General features: G+C 44.7%; 1 long non-coding RNA gene across 1 annotated transcript; it reads right to left on the minus strand.

Annotated features, from left to right (window-relative positions):
• Positions 1 to 557: 557 nt before the first annotated feature.
• LOC115097267 lies at positions 558 to 11078 on the minus strand. The gene is made up of 3 exons (XR_003858249.1): positions 11007 to 11078; positions 4267 to 4321; positions 558 to 1794 (listed from the first exon to the last, which is right to left on the minus strand). It is a non-coding gene; the product is annotated as an uncharacterized LOC115097267 (long non-coding RNA).
• Positions 11079 to 14708: the final 3630 nt, after the last annotated feature.

A 14708-nucleotide genomic window follows, 5' to 3' on the forward strand; every position in this document is an offset into this window, starting at 1 on the left:
TTAGTCAGGGAAATGTTTTCAGTTTAGCTTAATTTTCCTTTCAGGTAGGTCACCTTTGCACATTTGTCCAAACTGAAGGCCATCCTGATGTTTTCTGAGAAACTCTTCACTACTCTGAGTTGTTCCGCTAAATGACCATCACGAGAGCTACAGACTTTCAAGAAATCTTCAAACAGTAGGTGAGATGTCATTGGTTGGAGGTTGATAGCTCTAGGATAAAGACTAATTCCATAGCCCTCTCCCCTTCCCCCCCACCCAACCTCACCCTTTCCTTCTCCCACTGGACATACCATGCTAATAACTGCCTAGGATAAATCTATGTTTACGTATCTTATAGTTTTTGTTGATTATATATATATATTTATCTCTCTCTAATTGTTTCTTAGTTTAAATTCTGTACTGTCTTCCATTGCCCAGGTTTTACGCTCCCTGTTTAATGTAACTTTACTTTCTACCTTGATGTTAATTGGTTTCCCCTCAGTTACATTGTAAACCGGTACGATAAGACCTAGTCTTGAGCATCGGTATAGTAAAAGAAATTAAATAAAATAAATAAATAGAGTACTCAGTGGATTTAATATCAAACAAAACAAGAGGGGTAACAGGGAATCTCCCTGAAATAGTCCTCACTAGATCTTAATGTTAGGGATGACGTATTGTCCATCCTCCTAATTCAGATAGAGTGTAGTCTGCCACATTTTCATGATGAGCTTGATATACTTGATCAATGCAGGGTTCACTTTATACATTTCAAGGCAGCCCCTGAGTGTGGAATGCTATCAAAAGCTGCTTCTTGTCAATCCATGCTGTACTTAGGTTTCGACTATTTATACAAGTGCCCATAATAATGGCTGTATTCAGCAACAACAGATCTTTACTTTCATATGCTCGTCTTTTGTTACCTTTTAGTTCTGTTGCCAAGATGCTGTTAGAATATACAATCACATAGACTCTATCTGCATTTATTACATTGAATAGTTTATGGATTATAGGCAGGCATATTATTGCTCTACAATTTCTGGAGACATTATTTGGATCTCCCTTCGGAAGGAGGAGTATTTTTCCTTTTATTAGCCATTAGGATTTTGGCAGTCTGATCAATTGATTCCTGCAGTTAGCCATGTTTTGGTGGAGAGAGGGTAAACATTTTAGCCAGAAACGGGGCACTCCATCTGTGCAGGCGCACGTCCAGTTTGGGGCTCTTTTCAACCTGGCTAACTGTTCCATTGTTATAATTTCAGGCCGTTCCATAGTTGTGATGTTTGCCTTTTCTATATTCCCCTGTATGTTGGGTAGTCATTTCGGTTCTCTATTGTGCTCTACAGGATCTTCATAAACATTTCTCCAAAACTGTTCAGTGTCTTATTTCCTTGATGGTATTTTACTAACACTCCCTGTGGATGGCCTTTTGGCCTTCTTTTGGATTTGTGGCATTTCAATTTGAGTCACCTGAGCTTGTTTAGAGATTCCTGGATTTTCTGTACTTGTACTGAGTTTTATAACCGGCTCTGATAGAGTTACTTATGTTAACAATAAAAACGGAAATGACTTTGAAGGTGCTGCAGTGGGCATTCTCACAGGTTTTATCCTTCAGTGCTTTTTAACTGGCCAAAAGGTGGGAAACACATGAAAAGCAGAGGTAAGAGCTTCAGCTTTGTGAAGAGCTTGGTAGACTCTGGATTCTCCACCTCTTACTTCTGGGAGTGAGCAGCATGGAATGATCTTTCTTAGTAAGAGTTGCTGGGTACTTCGCAGTGACCTGGATTGGCCACTGTCAAGAGACAGGATGCTGAGCTGACCCAACATGTATTATGAAAAATAGAAGAGACACAAATAGTTATTGCACAGACACAAAAGCATTTGTATAGATTCATATATGTCGGAACAGGGGGCCCACAAAGGGAGGCCGCAAGGGTCATGCCCCCCCCCCCCCCCAAAAAAAAAATATTTCCACCGGTAACGGAAGGAGCAATCTCATTGTTAGCAAGTGAGATGGCCCAAGTCCTTTCCACCACCATCCCCCCTCCCCTCCCCCCCCCCCCGAGTTGTTGTGATTCCTTCATTCGCTCTGCCTGATCCTAACAAATCGGAAGATTGCGGCTTTGCAGTACTGCTGGCTGCTTCCTCCTCCTTCTCAGTTGCCGGTGCCTGAATGACGTCATCAGGCACCGAGAGCCAAGGAGGAGGAAGCAGCCGCGTGGCAAGGCCTCCATTCTCTGCAAACAGGTCCAGCTGTGCCACGGTGAAGCCTGTCCTGTGGCGGCCAAAGAAAAAGCCCAGACTGTAGCAGAGCCCATCCCACAGCAGCAGAAGCAGCAGCCCAGGCCGCCGCAGAGCCCATCTGGTGGTGGCTGAAAATGAGGCCCTGACCTGCCTGCGTGCATGTGTATGTAAGAGAGTACGTGTGAGAGAGTGCTTGCTTGTCTTCTCGTGTGTGTGTGTGTGTGTGTGTGTCTTCCTGCCTGCCTATGTGTGAGAGAGTGCCTTCCAGTCTGCCTGCAGGTGTATGTGTGAGAAAGAGTGCCTGCCTGCTTATGTGTGTGTCTGTCTGCAGGTGTGTGTTTCTGAGTGCCTTCCTGCCTGCCTGCGTGTGTGTGTGTGTGTGTGTGTGTGTGAGAGAGTGCCTGCATGCGTGTATGTGGGTGAGTACCTATCTGAATGTGTGCGTGTGAGAGCATGTGGGGAATGTTTTAGAGAATGAATATGTGTGAGTGTGAGAGAGAGAGACAGGATAGTTTGTGTGGCCACCCATCCCCCAACCAATCACCCATCTATAACATTCTCAGGGTGATTGGCCATCACAAGATACCAGGTATGGAGAGATGGAGATTTTTTTAATCTTTACTAGTTGAAATTGCGGGGTGTTATTTGATGTGTGTGCTGTTTTGAAATATTTGATTGGTTCTTAATTATTGGTTCTGTTACTTAGATGATACCAGAATTTTTTTCTATGATGAAGTGTAGGAGAAAATATCCTGCTTTTCCCCCATTGTGTTGGGGGGGGGTCTGTGATCACTTAATATCAACATTTCTATTAGTAATGCTATTTTGGTTGTTTCCTCCTTTACCATTATATCCAGTTTTCTAGCATCAAGCATTTAATTGGTTTGGGAATTAATAATTATACCAGGGGGGGCCAACTCTGGTCCTCCAGAGCCATAAACAGGCCTGGTTTTCAGAATATCCACAATAAATATGCATGATATTTGCATATGATGGAGGCAGTGCATGCAAATCCATCTCGTGCATATTCATTGTGGATATCCTGAAAACCTGGTCTGGTTGTGGCTCTCGAGGAACGGAGTCGGCCGCCCCTGAATTTTACTCTATGATTTATGCAAAGAATGTACAGAATGTAAGATAGAATGACATTAGCTGTAAAAGTAATGTAAAAAAAAGATTGCAGTGGGAACGTGAGCAGAGCTTGCTGCAGAGTTGGGGGCGGAGTTGGGGTGAAACTCGGCTGGCCCCCCTCCCTATCAAAAAGGCATTCCTCCGTCACTGTATAGATTCTTTATAGAGAAAGATTTAGAGAAAACAAGCTGTTTTCAAGCAAGGGTTTTCCTTTTTTCCAAAAGTATATTCTAAAAGGTGACTTTTAAAAGACGCCCACGAACGCGTGTATCTTCCTCTGCACGCACAAAACTATTTTCCCAAAAATGGGACAGGGTGTTGGCATGGTCTGAGCCAGGGCATGGGCGTTCCTGGATTCCACATGGAAACCAGCGCGTAAATACGTACACGCTGAGGCGTGCATCGGGGTTCCTCGCCGTGTAAGTTTACTTCTGCTATGGATGGCACGTAAGTCGTAAAACAAAAAAAAAAGGTTAAAAGATCAGCAGGGTTTTAAGAGTTGGGGCTCAGAGGAGAGAAGGAGGGCCTGTTTAACTAAAGGGGTTAGGAAGTCCTATCCCTTACCTGGGCGAACTGGGAACGAACTGGGAAAATGGCCAAATGCGTTGGTGCGCGTGGCTTTTAAAATGCCCCCACTTACGCGGTCAAAGCGGTATTTCCACTTGTCCACTTAAAATTGCATGCACATGTGCGCACATTCGGCCTATTCTATAACACGCGCGCATAGACACGCTTATGTTATAAAATGGCTGCGTCCCTGGGCGCGAGCCAGCAAACGCGCGCCTGTTTCAAAGTTCCCATCCCCGGATGCAGAAGTGTAATACTGACCCATGCAGATATGCTCGGAAGATACAAAAGTATAATACTAATCTGTGCGGAGATGCTCAAAGGATTTCAAAGTGCTGTACTGACCTCCTGCAGAGACACTGAAGAACGAGGACTTCATATTTCTACCTGTGCCAAGACGCTGTGAGGAAATCAACAGTGGAATTAAGGTTAATGAGATTTTTATGAACCTTCCGTTTCACAGTTAGACAAGAAAAAGGATTGGAACCCCTGCTAATTAAAGTGAGCTGACCTGTGAAATCAACCCGCTCTTCACAGGCCAGGCCGCGTAGTCTGTCAGAAAGAAGAGTGCGAGGGAGCAGCGTAATGGAAGAGGAGGAAGGAAAAGGAAGCCAGGCAGGACAAGGAAAGGAGATGGAGACCTAAGAAGGGACAAGCGAAGAAAAGAACATAAAGGAGAACAAATAAAGAAGCAAGAACGAGAAGAGATAAAGGAGGAAAAAGTCAGAAAAGAGAAGAAACAGGAGGAGAAAGGACATGGGAAGGGAATTCTGAGCGGAAAAGAAAAGGAAAAAGGAGATAGTATGAGAGAAATCTAAACTCTCACGGACAGTGGGTAGGCCTTACAGGTGGATTCATATTGTCCTAGCACTGGCCTCATTGCCCAGATGCAGCACTAAGTTGTAGATAAATGGAACAATCTGATTGTGAATATTTAAAATGGCACAGACATTAAATGAACGAACACTAGAGGTGCTAACCATTTTCCCTATGGACACACAATAGGGAAAACCCTTCAGCAGAGCTGGCCCATAAGTCTGCATTCCCCTACCTTTTTAGAGAGGATAGCAAATGAGTGGTGAAACGCTGAAACATTTTGCAAGCAGAAGTAGTTATGGCTACAACACTAAATCAATTCAAATGTAAATTGGAAAAGCTTTTAGTGGAAAAAAAAAATATTGACGGGCATGATGCTATAGCTCAGGCATTGGCAAGCTGTGGCTCTTTTCTTAACCCCTTCCCTCCCACTGCAGGCAGAAGAGAAGGCGGTTAGATTTAACTAATATTTCGTTATCACTATTTAACTAGCCATGCTTAATCTCTGTAACCTCCTCTGCCCCTCCATGTTATATGTTATCTTGTTTCAATGTAAACTGCCCACTGAGGCGTCAGTTTGATTTCCTTGTAAACCGGTGTGATATGTATATTATACAGGAACATCGGTATATAAAAACTAAAAATAAATAAATAAATAAACTTGCAGCCTCACTTCCAGTAGTGATCTCCTATGAAAAGGTTTCAGGCTGCGCTGGCACAGGGGCCGATGCAATATTATTTGCGGAAAGCGGGCGCTGATTTTTCAGCGCCTGCATTTTTAACACACGCATGGCGCCCCGCATGGCGCCTGCAAGGGGGGCGCCATGCAATATGCAAATTAGAGGGTCGTGCTAGCAAGGAGGCACTAGGGTCGCTGGCGCGACCTTAGCGCCTCCTTGCTAATGCGACCCCGCGGTTACCGTCAGTCTGCCAGTTAAGAAAACCGATGCCGAGTTTATCGGCGTCTGTTTTCATTACTGCAGCCGGCCGGTTATGAAAACCGATGCTGAGCATATCTGCGTCGGTCTTCAAAGCGCCCGGCAGAGATTTTTGTTTTCTTTTTTTTTTTTTACTTTTAAAAAAGTACAGAAAAGCAGTTTTTTCTGCTTTTCTGTACCTTTTTTGAGTGAGCTCAGCAATTAACGCCTGCTCCAGGCAGGCATTAATAGCTGAGCGATAAATGTGCGTCTGAGACGCACATTTATTTTTTTGCATTTGGAGTGAATGAGTAATAGCCTTATTGACATGCATTTGCATGTGCTGAGCGCTAGCTCATTCACTCCGCGTCGGTGCTAATCCCCTTAGTGAAGGGGGTGCATTAGCGCCTATTTAACCCGCATCCGACAGCGGGTTAAACCGTGCTCTCACCTGAGCGCACTGTATTGCACCGGCCCCACAGACAGTGAGGAGGAAAACGGTAAGAAAGTCAGCCACAGACTCCCTGGGGGGGGGGGGGGGGGGGGTTGCAATGGTCTCTAGATTACAAACAGGGAGACCTTAATTCATCACAGGAATTAACGGGCACGGGAGAAGTCGGTAGAACTTAATTAACACCAGTAACCTGAAAGGGCAGAGAAGGCACAGCTTAACAGCATTAGAGAAACATTCGCAGACAGGACAATTCCCAAGGAACAACAAGGTAAGGGAGCGGGACTAATGTGCTCCAAGGACACAAACACAGGGGAACTTGTGCTAGGTGCATGCACTGCAGGCCTGAGCAAGCAAGAGCCTCCTCAGCAGGGAGCTGACAGAACCGGGGGGGGGGGGGGATTCAGATAGACAGCACCGGCACTCTGACAGAGGGAAATATGGAGGCCGAGCAGAAGCAAATCTTCTGTGTCCTGGGGTAGCTGGGAGGCTTTCATGTGCCATTTGTGAGCAGAGAGAGCTAGAGATCGGAGACAGCATTTCATGTTGCATAAACCTGCAATAAAATTAGCCCTGTACATACCCTCCTGAAGCATAGTCCTCTGTCCCACCATATCAGTGTCATTTCCTCTCTCTTGAGATTCTTTCATATAAGTGCTTCTGTTTTTTCCTCCTTCCCTCATTGTCTTTTTCCATGTTTGGCTCTCTAGTTCCCTATCTACTTCTTCATCCCTAATTTCTATTTGTCCCTTTGTTCTTCCACCTTTTTCCTCACCACTTCTTGTGTCTTCTTTATCCTGTTTCCACCTATTGTCCCCCCTTCTCTCTGTTTTTCTGTGCCCGAAGGCTCTTAATCCTTTTTCACACTCAATCAGGCCGATGCAGTGTTGGGCGCTCAGGTCAGCGCGCCGCTTAACAGGCGGTTGGACGCACATTTTGGATGAGCCAGACTTACACCCGATGCAATACAGGGATTAGCACGTCCAAAACGCGCGTCCTATTGAGCGCAGTCATCGCATGCAAATTCAATGTAGATGAGACTATTACCTATTACCTTGCAATGCCAAGAACAGCCAAGCGGCCAATGTACACATTTTAACACGGCAGGCGTTAAAGCATGCTGCGCTCAAGGGCTCACGAAAAAAAATAAAAAAATCCTGCTTTCTATGGTTCCTGCTAATAGTATTGGCACGATACAGTAAACAGCATCCCCAAGTTCTGGCCCGACTGAAGGAGTGAATGAATTAAGTGTCGGGCACTTAATATTAATTTGCTCAACTCCATTACTCATTGCCGATTGGTCCATTCACTGTCACATGTCAGTGAAAGGACCAATCCCCTTTCAAAAGGCTGTCCTGAAAGGCGATTGGTTCTTTCACTGACAAGGGTCAGAGAAAAGGACCAATTGGAAACAGCCTTACCAGGGGGGTGGGGAGCTCTGGCCATGCTATTGTGGACGCACAGCTATTCTCCTGGGCGCCCAATGCAGAGCATTAGGGATGCACAAATCATCCGTTGCGCGTTCCTTTTAGCGTGGCAGCTCATTTGCCTATTGCATCAAGCACCCAGGAGAGGTGGATGGACGCACGTTTTTTACGTGGTCATATTGCATTGGCCTGATTGCCTTTCTCTGTCTCTCAATCAGTTCTTCTCTTCTTTCTCCCAAAAGAAAAAAAAATTAATCTTAAAATTAGCATGCATCCTATCTTACCCTCTGTCTGGTGCAAAAATGATAGCAGATTGGAAAAGCAAAAGATTTAGCTGACAAAATACATTTGGAGAATAATCTACTGGCAATTCCAATCCTTCCTTTTTGGACAAGGCTGTTTCTGAAAGCTGTTTGGTGAGTTCTTCTGACATATGACCTTATTTATGGCTGTACTCCACTGACTTAAACTCCACAAAGTGTGACAAGCAAAATTAAAGCTTTCTCCAGAAAGGCAGCCTGATGGGAAATCATTCATGGAGACAGTGGGAGATTTCCCAACGGTGACTTTGAAATTAAAGGTAGAAAAAAAATGTCTTTAATTTGGTTCAGTACTTAGGATTCAGATCACTGGGCAGGTTATTACTCAGCTCAGCAACCTGTCCTGCAATCTGGGATTTTTTTTTTTTTTCAAATTACCAATTTATCTACCAAGCACTTTTTTTTGGACGTCACATTTAGAACACAGGATTTTTGAGTGTGAGAGATTAAGATGTTTGCCGAGGTCCTGACTCTGTGTCTGTCTACGACAGGCATCATGCCTGTGGCTACTGCATCTGATGAATGTATCCTCCATCCAGCCACAAATTTCCAAACGATGAAAACTTGTTTGTATATTATGGGCCCATTTTCAAAGATCTAGGTGCCTTTTACGCAGGACAGAAGAAGAGTTAAATTGCCTCAGTTTATCGTATCTGGGTAAGTGGACTTTATCCATCTGAAAGTACACAGACATTTTTTGGCTGCATAGAAATGAGGCGTATTTGAAAACTGTACAGTCTCATACGTTAACTTTTTTTAAAAGTACACATGCAGCAGATGTGCATGCACAACTTTAGCCGCACAATAACTAGACATTCAAACACAATGTATGCAGTACCTTGAGTTTGAAAATCAATTTCTTTTGTGCAAGCTTTAAAAGTATGCGTGTAACTTGGCAGTTAGATACCATATAAAAAATGTACCCATGTTCGTTTTAGATACACGCATATGAATATATATTTCCAATCTGTGGCAGAATTTACATGTGTGTTTCTATAGATACATGTCACGCCACTTATTCGTCTGTTCATACAACTGCGTGTCATTCATATGTGTGCGCCTATGGATGAGCTTGTACAGCAAAAGTGTAATTGAGGTGTATCAATCTATATAGACAAATGATTATACTAAAGTAGATTTTCGTTTTCCTGCGTGTGAATGCATACCATATGACATGGTTATGTACACTCAATAAATCCACAGCCCTGTACTGTAACAAGACACTGCATAGAACTTTTTGCATTTTTCTTTTAGACCACTTGTCATTTATAAAAGCACATTATTTTTTTGGCAAACCTAAAGGTTTTATTCTTTCAAAAGATGCCCCAGATATATCTGTAGGACAATGAAAAGTGCCCACACAAACAGTATAAATTCATTATTAACATATATAAAATAATGAGGTCAATGCTCAAAGGGGCAGACTTTCAAAGGGTTATGTGCGTAACCCCTGAAAAGCTGCCCCTGCACGCACCGAGCCTAAGCCCCGGGACGAGCGTATGTCCCGGGGCTTCAAAAAAGGGGCGGGAAGGGGGTGGGTCAGGGGGCGGGTCCGGGGGCATGGCGGTGGTCCGGGGCAGTCCCGAGTCCTCCGGCACAGCGGCGTGTGCTGGGGGATGGCGCGCCTGCCTTGGGCAGGCATAACTTCTGAAATAAAGGTAGGGGGGGATCTATTTAGGGCTGGGGGGTGGGTTAGATAGGGGAAGGGAGGGGAAGGTGGGGGAAGATGGGGGGAGCGGTAGAAAAGTTCCCTCCGAGGCTGCTCCGATTTCGGATCGGCCTCGGAGGGAACGGAGGCAGCCTGCGCGGCTCGGCGCACACAAGTTGCACAATTGTGCACCCCCTTGCGCATGCCGCCCCTGGATTTTATAACATGCACACAGCAGCGCATGCATGTTATAAAATCGGGCGTAGATTTGGTTGCGCGAACAAATCTGCGCCCGCGCGCAGGTTTTAAAATCTGCCCCAAAGGATTTACCTGGCTAACTTTTGGAGTAAAATATATCAAAGAATACACCACTAAATACAGCGAACTGATAACTAATCAAAACAATCCTGGAGCAATGCTCTGTCGCTGGCAACAGTATCAACTTAAAAATAAATAATACTGTTTTCTAGTTATTTTGAATATTAATAAATCCCTACACAACAAGTGGTATGTGTTTTTTGGTGTATGTTAGAATTATTGCTTTAAATAATATATGGAGTTAGAGAAAGGTTTCATATATAGTGTAGGTGCCCAGCACCACTATTTAGTGGTTTATAATCATTAATCTTCCTCCTCCTCCTTGAGTTCTTTTTTGAAATTTTTTTCAATGTTGCATATTATCCCAATAACCTGAAGACTCTTCCGTGGTGATGGAGTATTATTATGTGCGTGTTCTGCGCCAATAACTCTATGAGAATAAAAATGATGTTAAAAAAGAGAAAAAAACAGACTTCCCCGATTGTTGTTGGTATGTCCGTCCTTTAGTAGTGATCCCGACATGAACGTTTCATGTTTCAGACGTAAAAGCCTTTCCTCAGGGGCCTGGATGTATGCTGAAAAACCAACTTCACGGGGTCTGTGACTCTCCTCTCAGCGGTTCTTTAAGTGCTGTCTGTCTCTGCCACGTAGCGATCTTCCTGGGAAGATCGCTACGTGGCAGAGACAGACAGCACTTAAAGAACCCCAAAAAACACATACCACTTGTTGTGTAGGGATTTATTAATATTCAAAATAACTAGAAAACAGTATTATTTATTTTTAAGTTGATACTGTTGACAGCAACAGAGCATTGCTCCAGGATTGTTTTAACTTTTGGAGTAAGCCAGACAAAACTCAAGATTTGAATACTCCTCCCTGCTCCCTGTCTAAATTTTGTCCTGGTAGCTCATTACCCACACAATTTAGCCAGAGAAAAAGATACAGTGGTGGAGGCATTAGCAGGGCCTGGTTGCACTGGGTCTGGCTAGAACCGATATTTAGGCCTATATTTTCTAAAACACCACTGTGTTGTGAATCACGCGGTGCAGGGGAGCGGGGGGCGGGCCTGCGATAGCCAGCAGCGATCGCACCTCCGCGGTGTGATTGCTGCTGGCTTTCGCACCCAATAGCGCCATCGTAAAAGGTGGTGCTATTGGGCGTGAAATGGGCAGCGAAAAGGCTCCTTACCTTTTCGCAGTCCACGCTGTCTTTGCGGCATTCACCCCGACTCCTCTTCCGGGGCAGACTCCACCTTGACTCCACCCCTTTTTAGCTATCACATGCGAAAAGGGACTTTTCACGTGCGAAACGTCCCTTTTCGCGTGTGCTAGCTTTAAAAAATGACCCCCTTAGTGCTAACCGGACAAAGTTACCTGGACAAATTTGGTTGACCAAATAGCAGCCTAAAATTACCTGGATAGCCAAGAGAAAAAAATGTAGCAAAGCTGAGCAGCACCATCTCCTCTCCCTCCCACCCCAAGAAAAATAAACTGCAGCAAGCTGAGCTATGCCAGTTTCCCCACATCCTCTTGCTAAAACTAGTGGGGCACTAGCGTCCCACCCCCAAACCCACCAGAATGCCCCACAAGCCCAATCAGAGGAAGAGAAGTTTTTACCACTTCCTGCTGGGCTGAATACTAAGTGCCAGAACAGCTGACAGGCACCGGCTCTTAATATTCATTTATTTACTTCATTCCACAATAAAACAGACCAATCCATGTTTGAAACAAAGTTTTTAATTGGTCCCTTCCCTATCAGTGAGTTCTGAACGGGGATTGGTCCTTTCCTTGCCAGGTAAGAAGCTAATCTCATTTCAGAACTCGCTGACAGGAAAGGGACCAATCCCTGTCCAGAACTCAGTTCTGAATGGGGATTGATCTATTCACCCCAGAGCGAAGTGAATACGCGAACACTAATTGCCAGTACCTGCTCTGGCAAAAGCCTCCTCTCCTCTCACTGGGCTTCTGGGACGCTTATAGGGGTTTGGGAATTTGGCTCCCCGCTACTTTTTAGTTAGAGGATGTAGGGGCAGTGGCGCAGCTTGGCCTGCCCCATTTCTTTCTCTTGGTGGCAGAAGGAAGGGGGATTCCAGCGCTGCTCAGCCTAGCTCAGGGGAAGTAGGAGGGGGATCTGGCGCTTCTGGCCCTCTACTTAATATTTTTCTATATTCAAAAGCCTAGTAAGTGGCTAAGTTAACTGAACAACTTTGTCTGGGTAACTCTAGCTAAATATAGTCAGCAGCACTTGTATTTATTTATTTCTTAAAAGTTTTTATATAACGCTTATAACAGAAAAATAATGCTAAACAATGTGCATATAAATAAACAAAAATAAGCATAAAACAAAACCTTTACCCAAATAAGAGTCACTGAACATCCAAGTAAAGTTACCCAGAAAACGTTTGCTGCTCACCAGTTTTTTAATATGGACCTCAATAATTTAGTACACTTGTCTAAATTCTGTTTAAGTAGATTACAGCATTTATTCAAATTCAGGTATAACAAGTCCCTACCTGAAATAATTTATAATCTATCATGTAGATTTTAAAAGTGTTGCTCACACAAAAACAGCCGAGTGAGAGAGAGAGAGACAATCTGATACTCTCTATATATCCAACTGTAAGAGGGGCACTTTCAACTCAGGGTGGGTTTTTTTTTTTTGGGGGGGGGGGGGCAGTGTGCCTAGGGCACAAAAGTCTATAGAACCTTGTAACACTGCCCCCCACCCTCCAATGGGTGATATATAAAGTGTAATATTGTTTCTCTAACAGAGGCTCTCTCTCTCCCCCCACCCCAGTATGGTCACTTGTGCGAGTATGCGTGTAAAGGCGGTGCACGCACGCTCCTTTTAAAATTTACCTCTGTTTGGGAAAGTGATTTGCCTAAGGTCCTAAGCAGAATCACTGGGGGAAGTGGTATTTGGTTTCTTTGGTTCTCAGTCCGTTACTGAAACCACTAGATAGAATGCCTAACTAGTCCTGTCACTTCATTAGCTAAACAACCCCAACCTCAAGCGACTGCCATTGCCTTAAAGGGCCTCCCCCCCCGAAAAAAGGTCTTGCAGCCACATAGAGAGGTTGAGTGGGGGAGGGCTTTCGGATAATAGAAAGACTAGGGGGCACTCCATGAAGTAAGCATGTGGCACATTTAAAACTAATCGGAGAAAGTTCTTTTTCATTCAACGCACAATTAAACTCTGGAATTTGTTGCCAGAAGATGTGGTTAATGCAGTTAATATAGCTGTGTTTAAAAAAGGATTGGATAAGTTCTTGCAGGAGAAGACCATTACCTGCTATAACTTAGATAATAACCACCGCTATTACTAGCAACGGTAACATGGAATAGACTTAGTTTTTGGGTACTTGCCAGGTTCTTATGGCCTGGATTGGCCACTGTTGGAAACAGGATGCTGGGCTTGATGGACCTTTGGTCTGACCCAGTATGGCATGTTCTTATGTTCTTATACTTTTGGATTTTTGGGGATCCATCTGAAAGCCTTGGCTAGAGACCACATAGCCCAGGAAGGGAACGGACTCTTGTTCAAAAGAGCACTTCTCCAGTTTGGCATACAACTGGTTATCCCGCAGTCACTGAAGGACACTGCAGACGTCTTGATGATGGCTCTGAAGGTCTTGAGAAAAGACCAAGATGTCATCCAAGTATACTACAACGCATCAGTAGAGCATGTCTCTGAAGATCTCGTTCATCATATTCTGAAAAACACCTGGAACGTTACAGAGGTCGAACGGCATCACAAGGTATTCGAAATGGCCATCACGTGAGTTAAACGCGGTTTTCCATTCATCGCCCTGGCGAATTCAGATTAAGTTGTAGGCCCCTGTAAGGTCTAATTTGGTAAAGATTTTAGCACCCTTAAGTCTGTCAAAGAGTTCTGAAATTAAGGGTAGACGGTAGCGATCCTTCAGAGTGATCTCGTTCAAGCCACAGTAGTCAATGCACGGCTGGATTGAGCCATCTTTCTTCCCCACGAAGAAAAAGCCCGCTCCAGCGGGACACTTGGAAGGCTGGATGAAGCCCTTGGCTAAACTTTGACAAATATATTCTGACATGGCTTGTGTCTCGGTCAAGGTCAGGGGGTAAATCCTACCCCGAGGAGGCTCTGTGTTGGATAGAAAATGTATTGCACAGTGAAAGGAGCAATGTGGGGGTAGGGTGTCTGCCGCCTTTTTAGAGAAGACGTCCACGTATGAGGAATACGCGGGGGAAGGCCCAGAAGAGAAGCAGAAGTGGTTAGGCAAGTACAGGTGATACGGTCTCCAAGCATTTGTCGTGGCAGGAGCTACCCCATTGGAATAGTTGTAATGTGACCCAGTCAAACTATGGAGTATGTAGCTTAAGCCATGGCAGTCCCAGCACCACAGGGTGAATGGCTTTATCCAGAAATAAAAATGATATGGTCTCCACATGTAGAGAGTCGGTAGGGAATTGGATAGGAGCCGTAGAGTGAGTAAACTCGCCTGATAAAGGTTCGCCATGAATGGAAGAGAGTAATAAGGGCACAGGGGAGAGGATGGTGGGAATTCGAAGATGTTCCACAAGTTGCCTCAGAATAAAATTCCCGCCGGCCCCAGAGTCCACTAAAGCCAAAATGTGAAACTCTTGTACGTCTAGTTTGATGGAAATTGGCAAGGTTAGTGGAAGAGAGGGTGAGGTCAGGCCTAGGAGTAGTCCTCCAGCTGAACCTAGGCCTGGGAGTTTCCCGGACAGACAGGACATGAGGAAATAGCATGTCCGGGTTGGCCACAATACAAGCAGAGGCCTGATTGTTGGCAGCGGCGTCTTTCTTTCGGAGATAGCCTACTTCGACCCATCTGCATTAGCTCTTCAACTTCTTTATTCAGAGTGAAGTTGGGTTTGGGAGAGTGAGTAT

Source organism: Rhinatrema bivittatum, chromosome 8, assembly GCF_901001135.1.
Source record: "Rhinatrema bivittatum chromosome 8, aRhiBiv1.1, whole genome shotgun sequence".
In the NCBI taxonomy this organism is placed as follows: Eukaryota; Metazoa; Chordata; class Amphibia; order Gymnophiona; family Rhinatrematidae; genus Rhinatrema; species Rhinatrema bivittatum.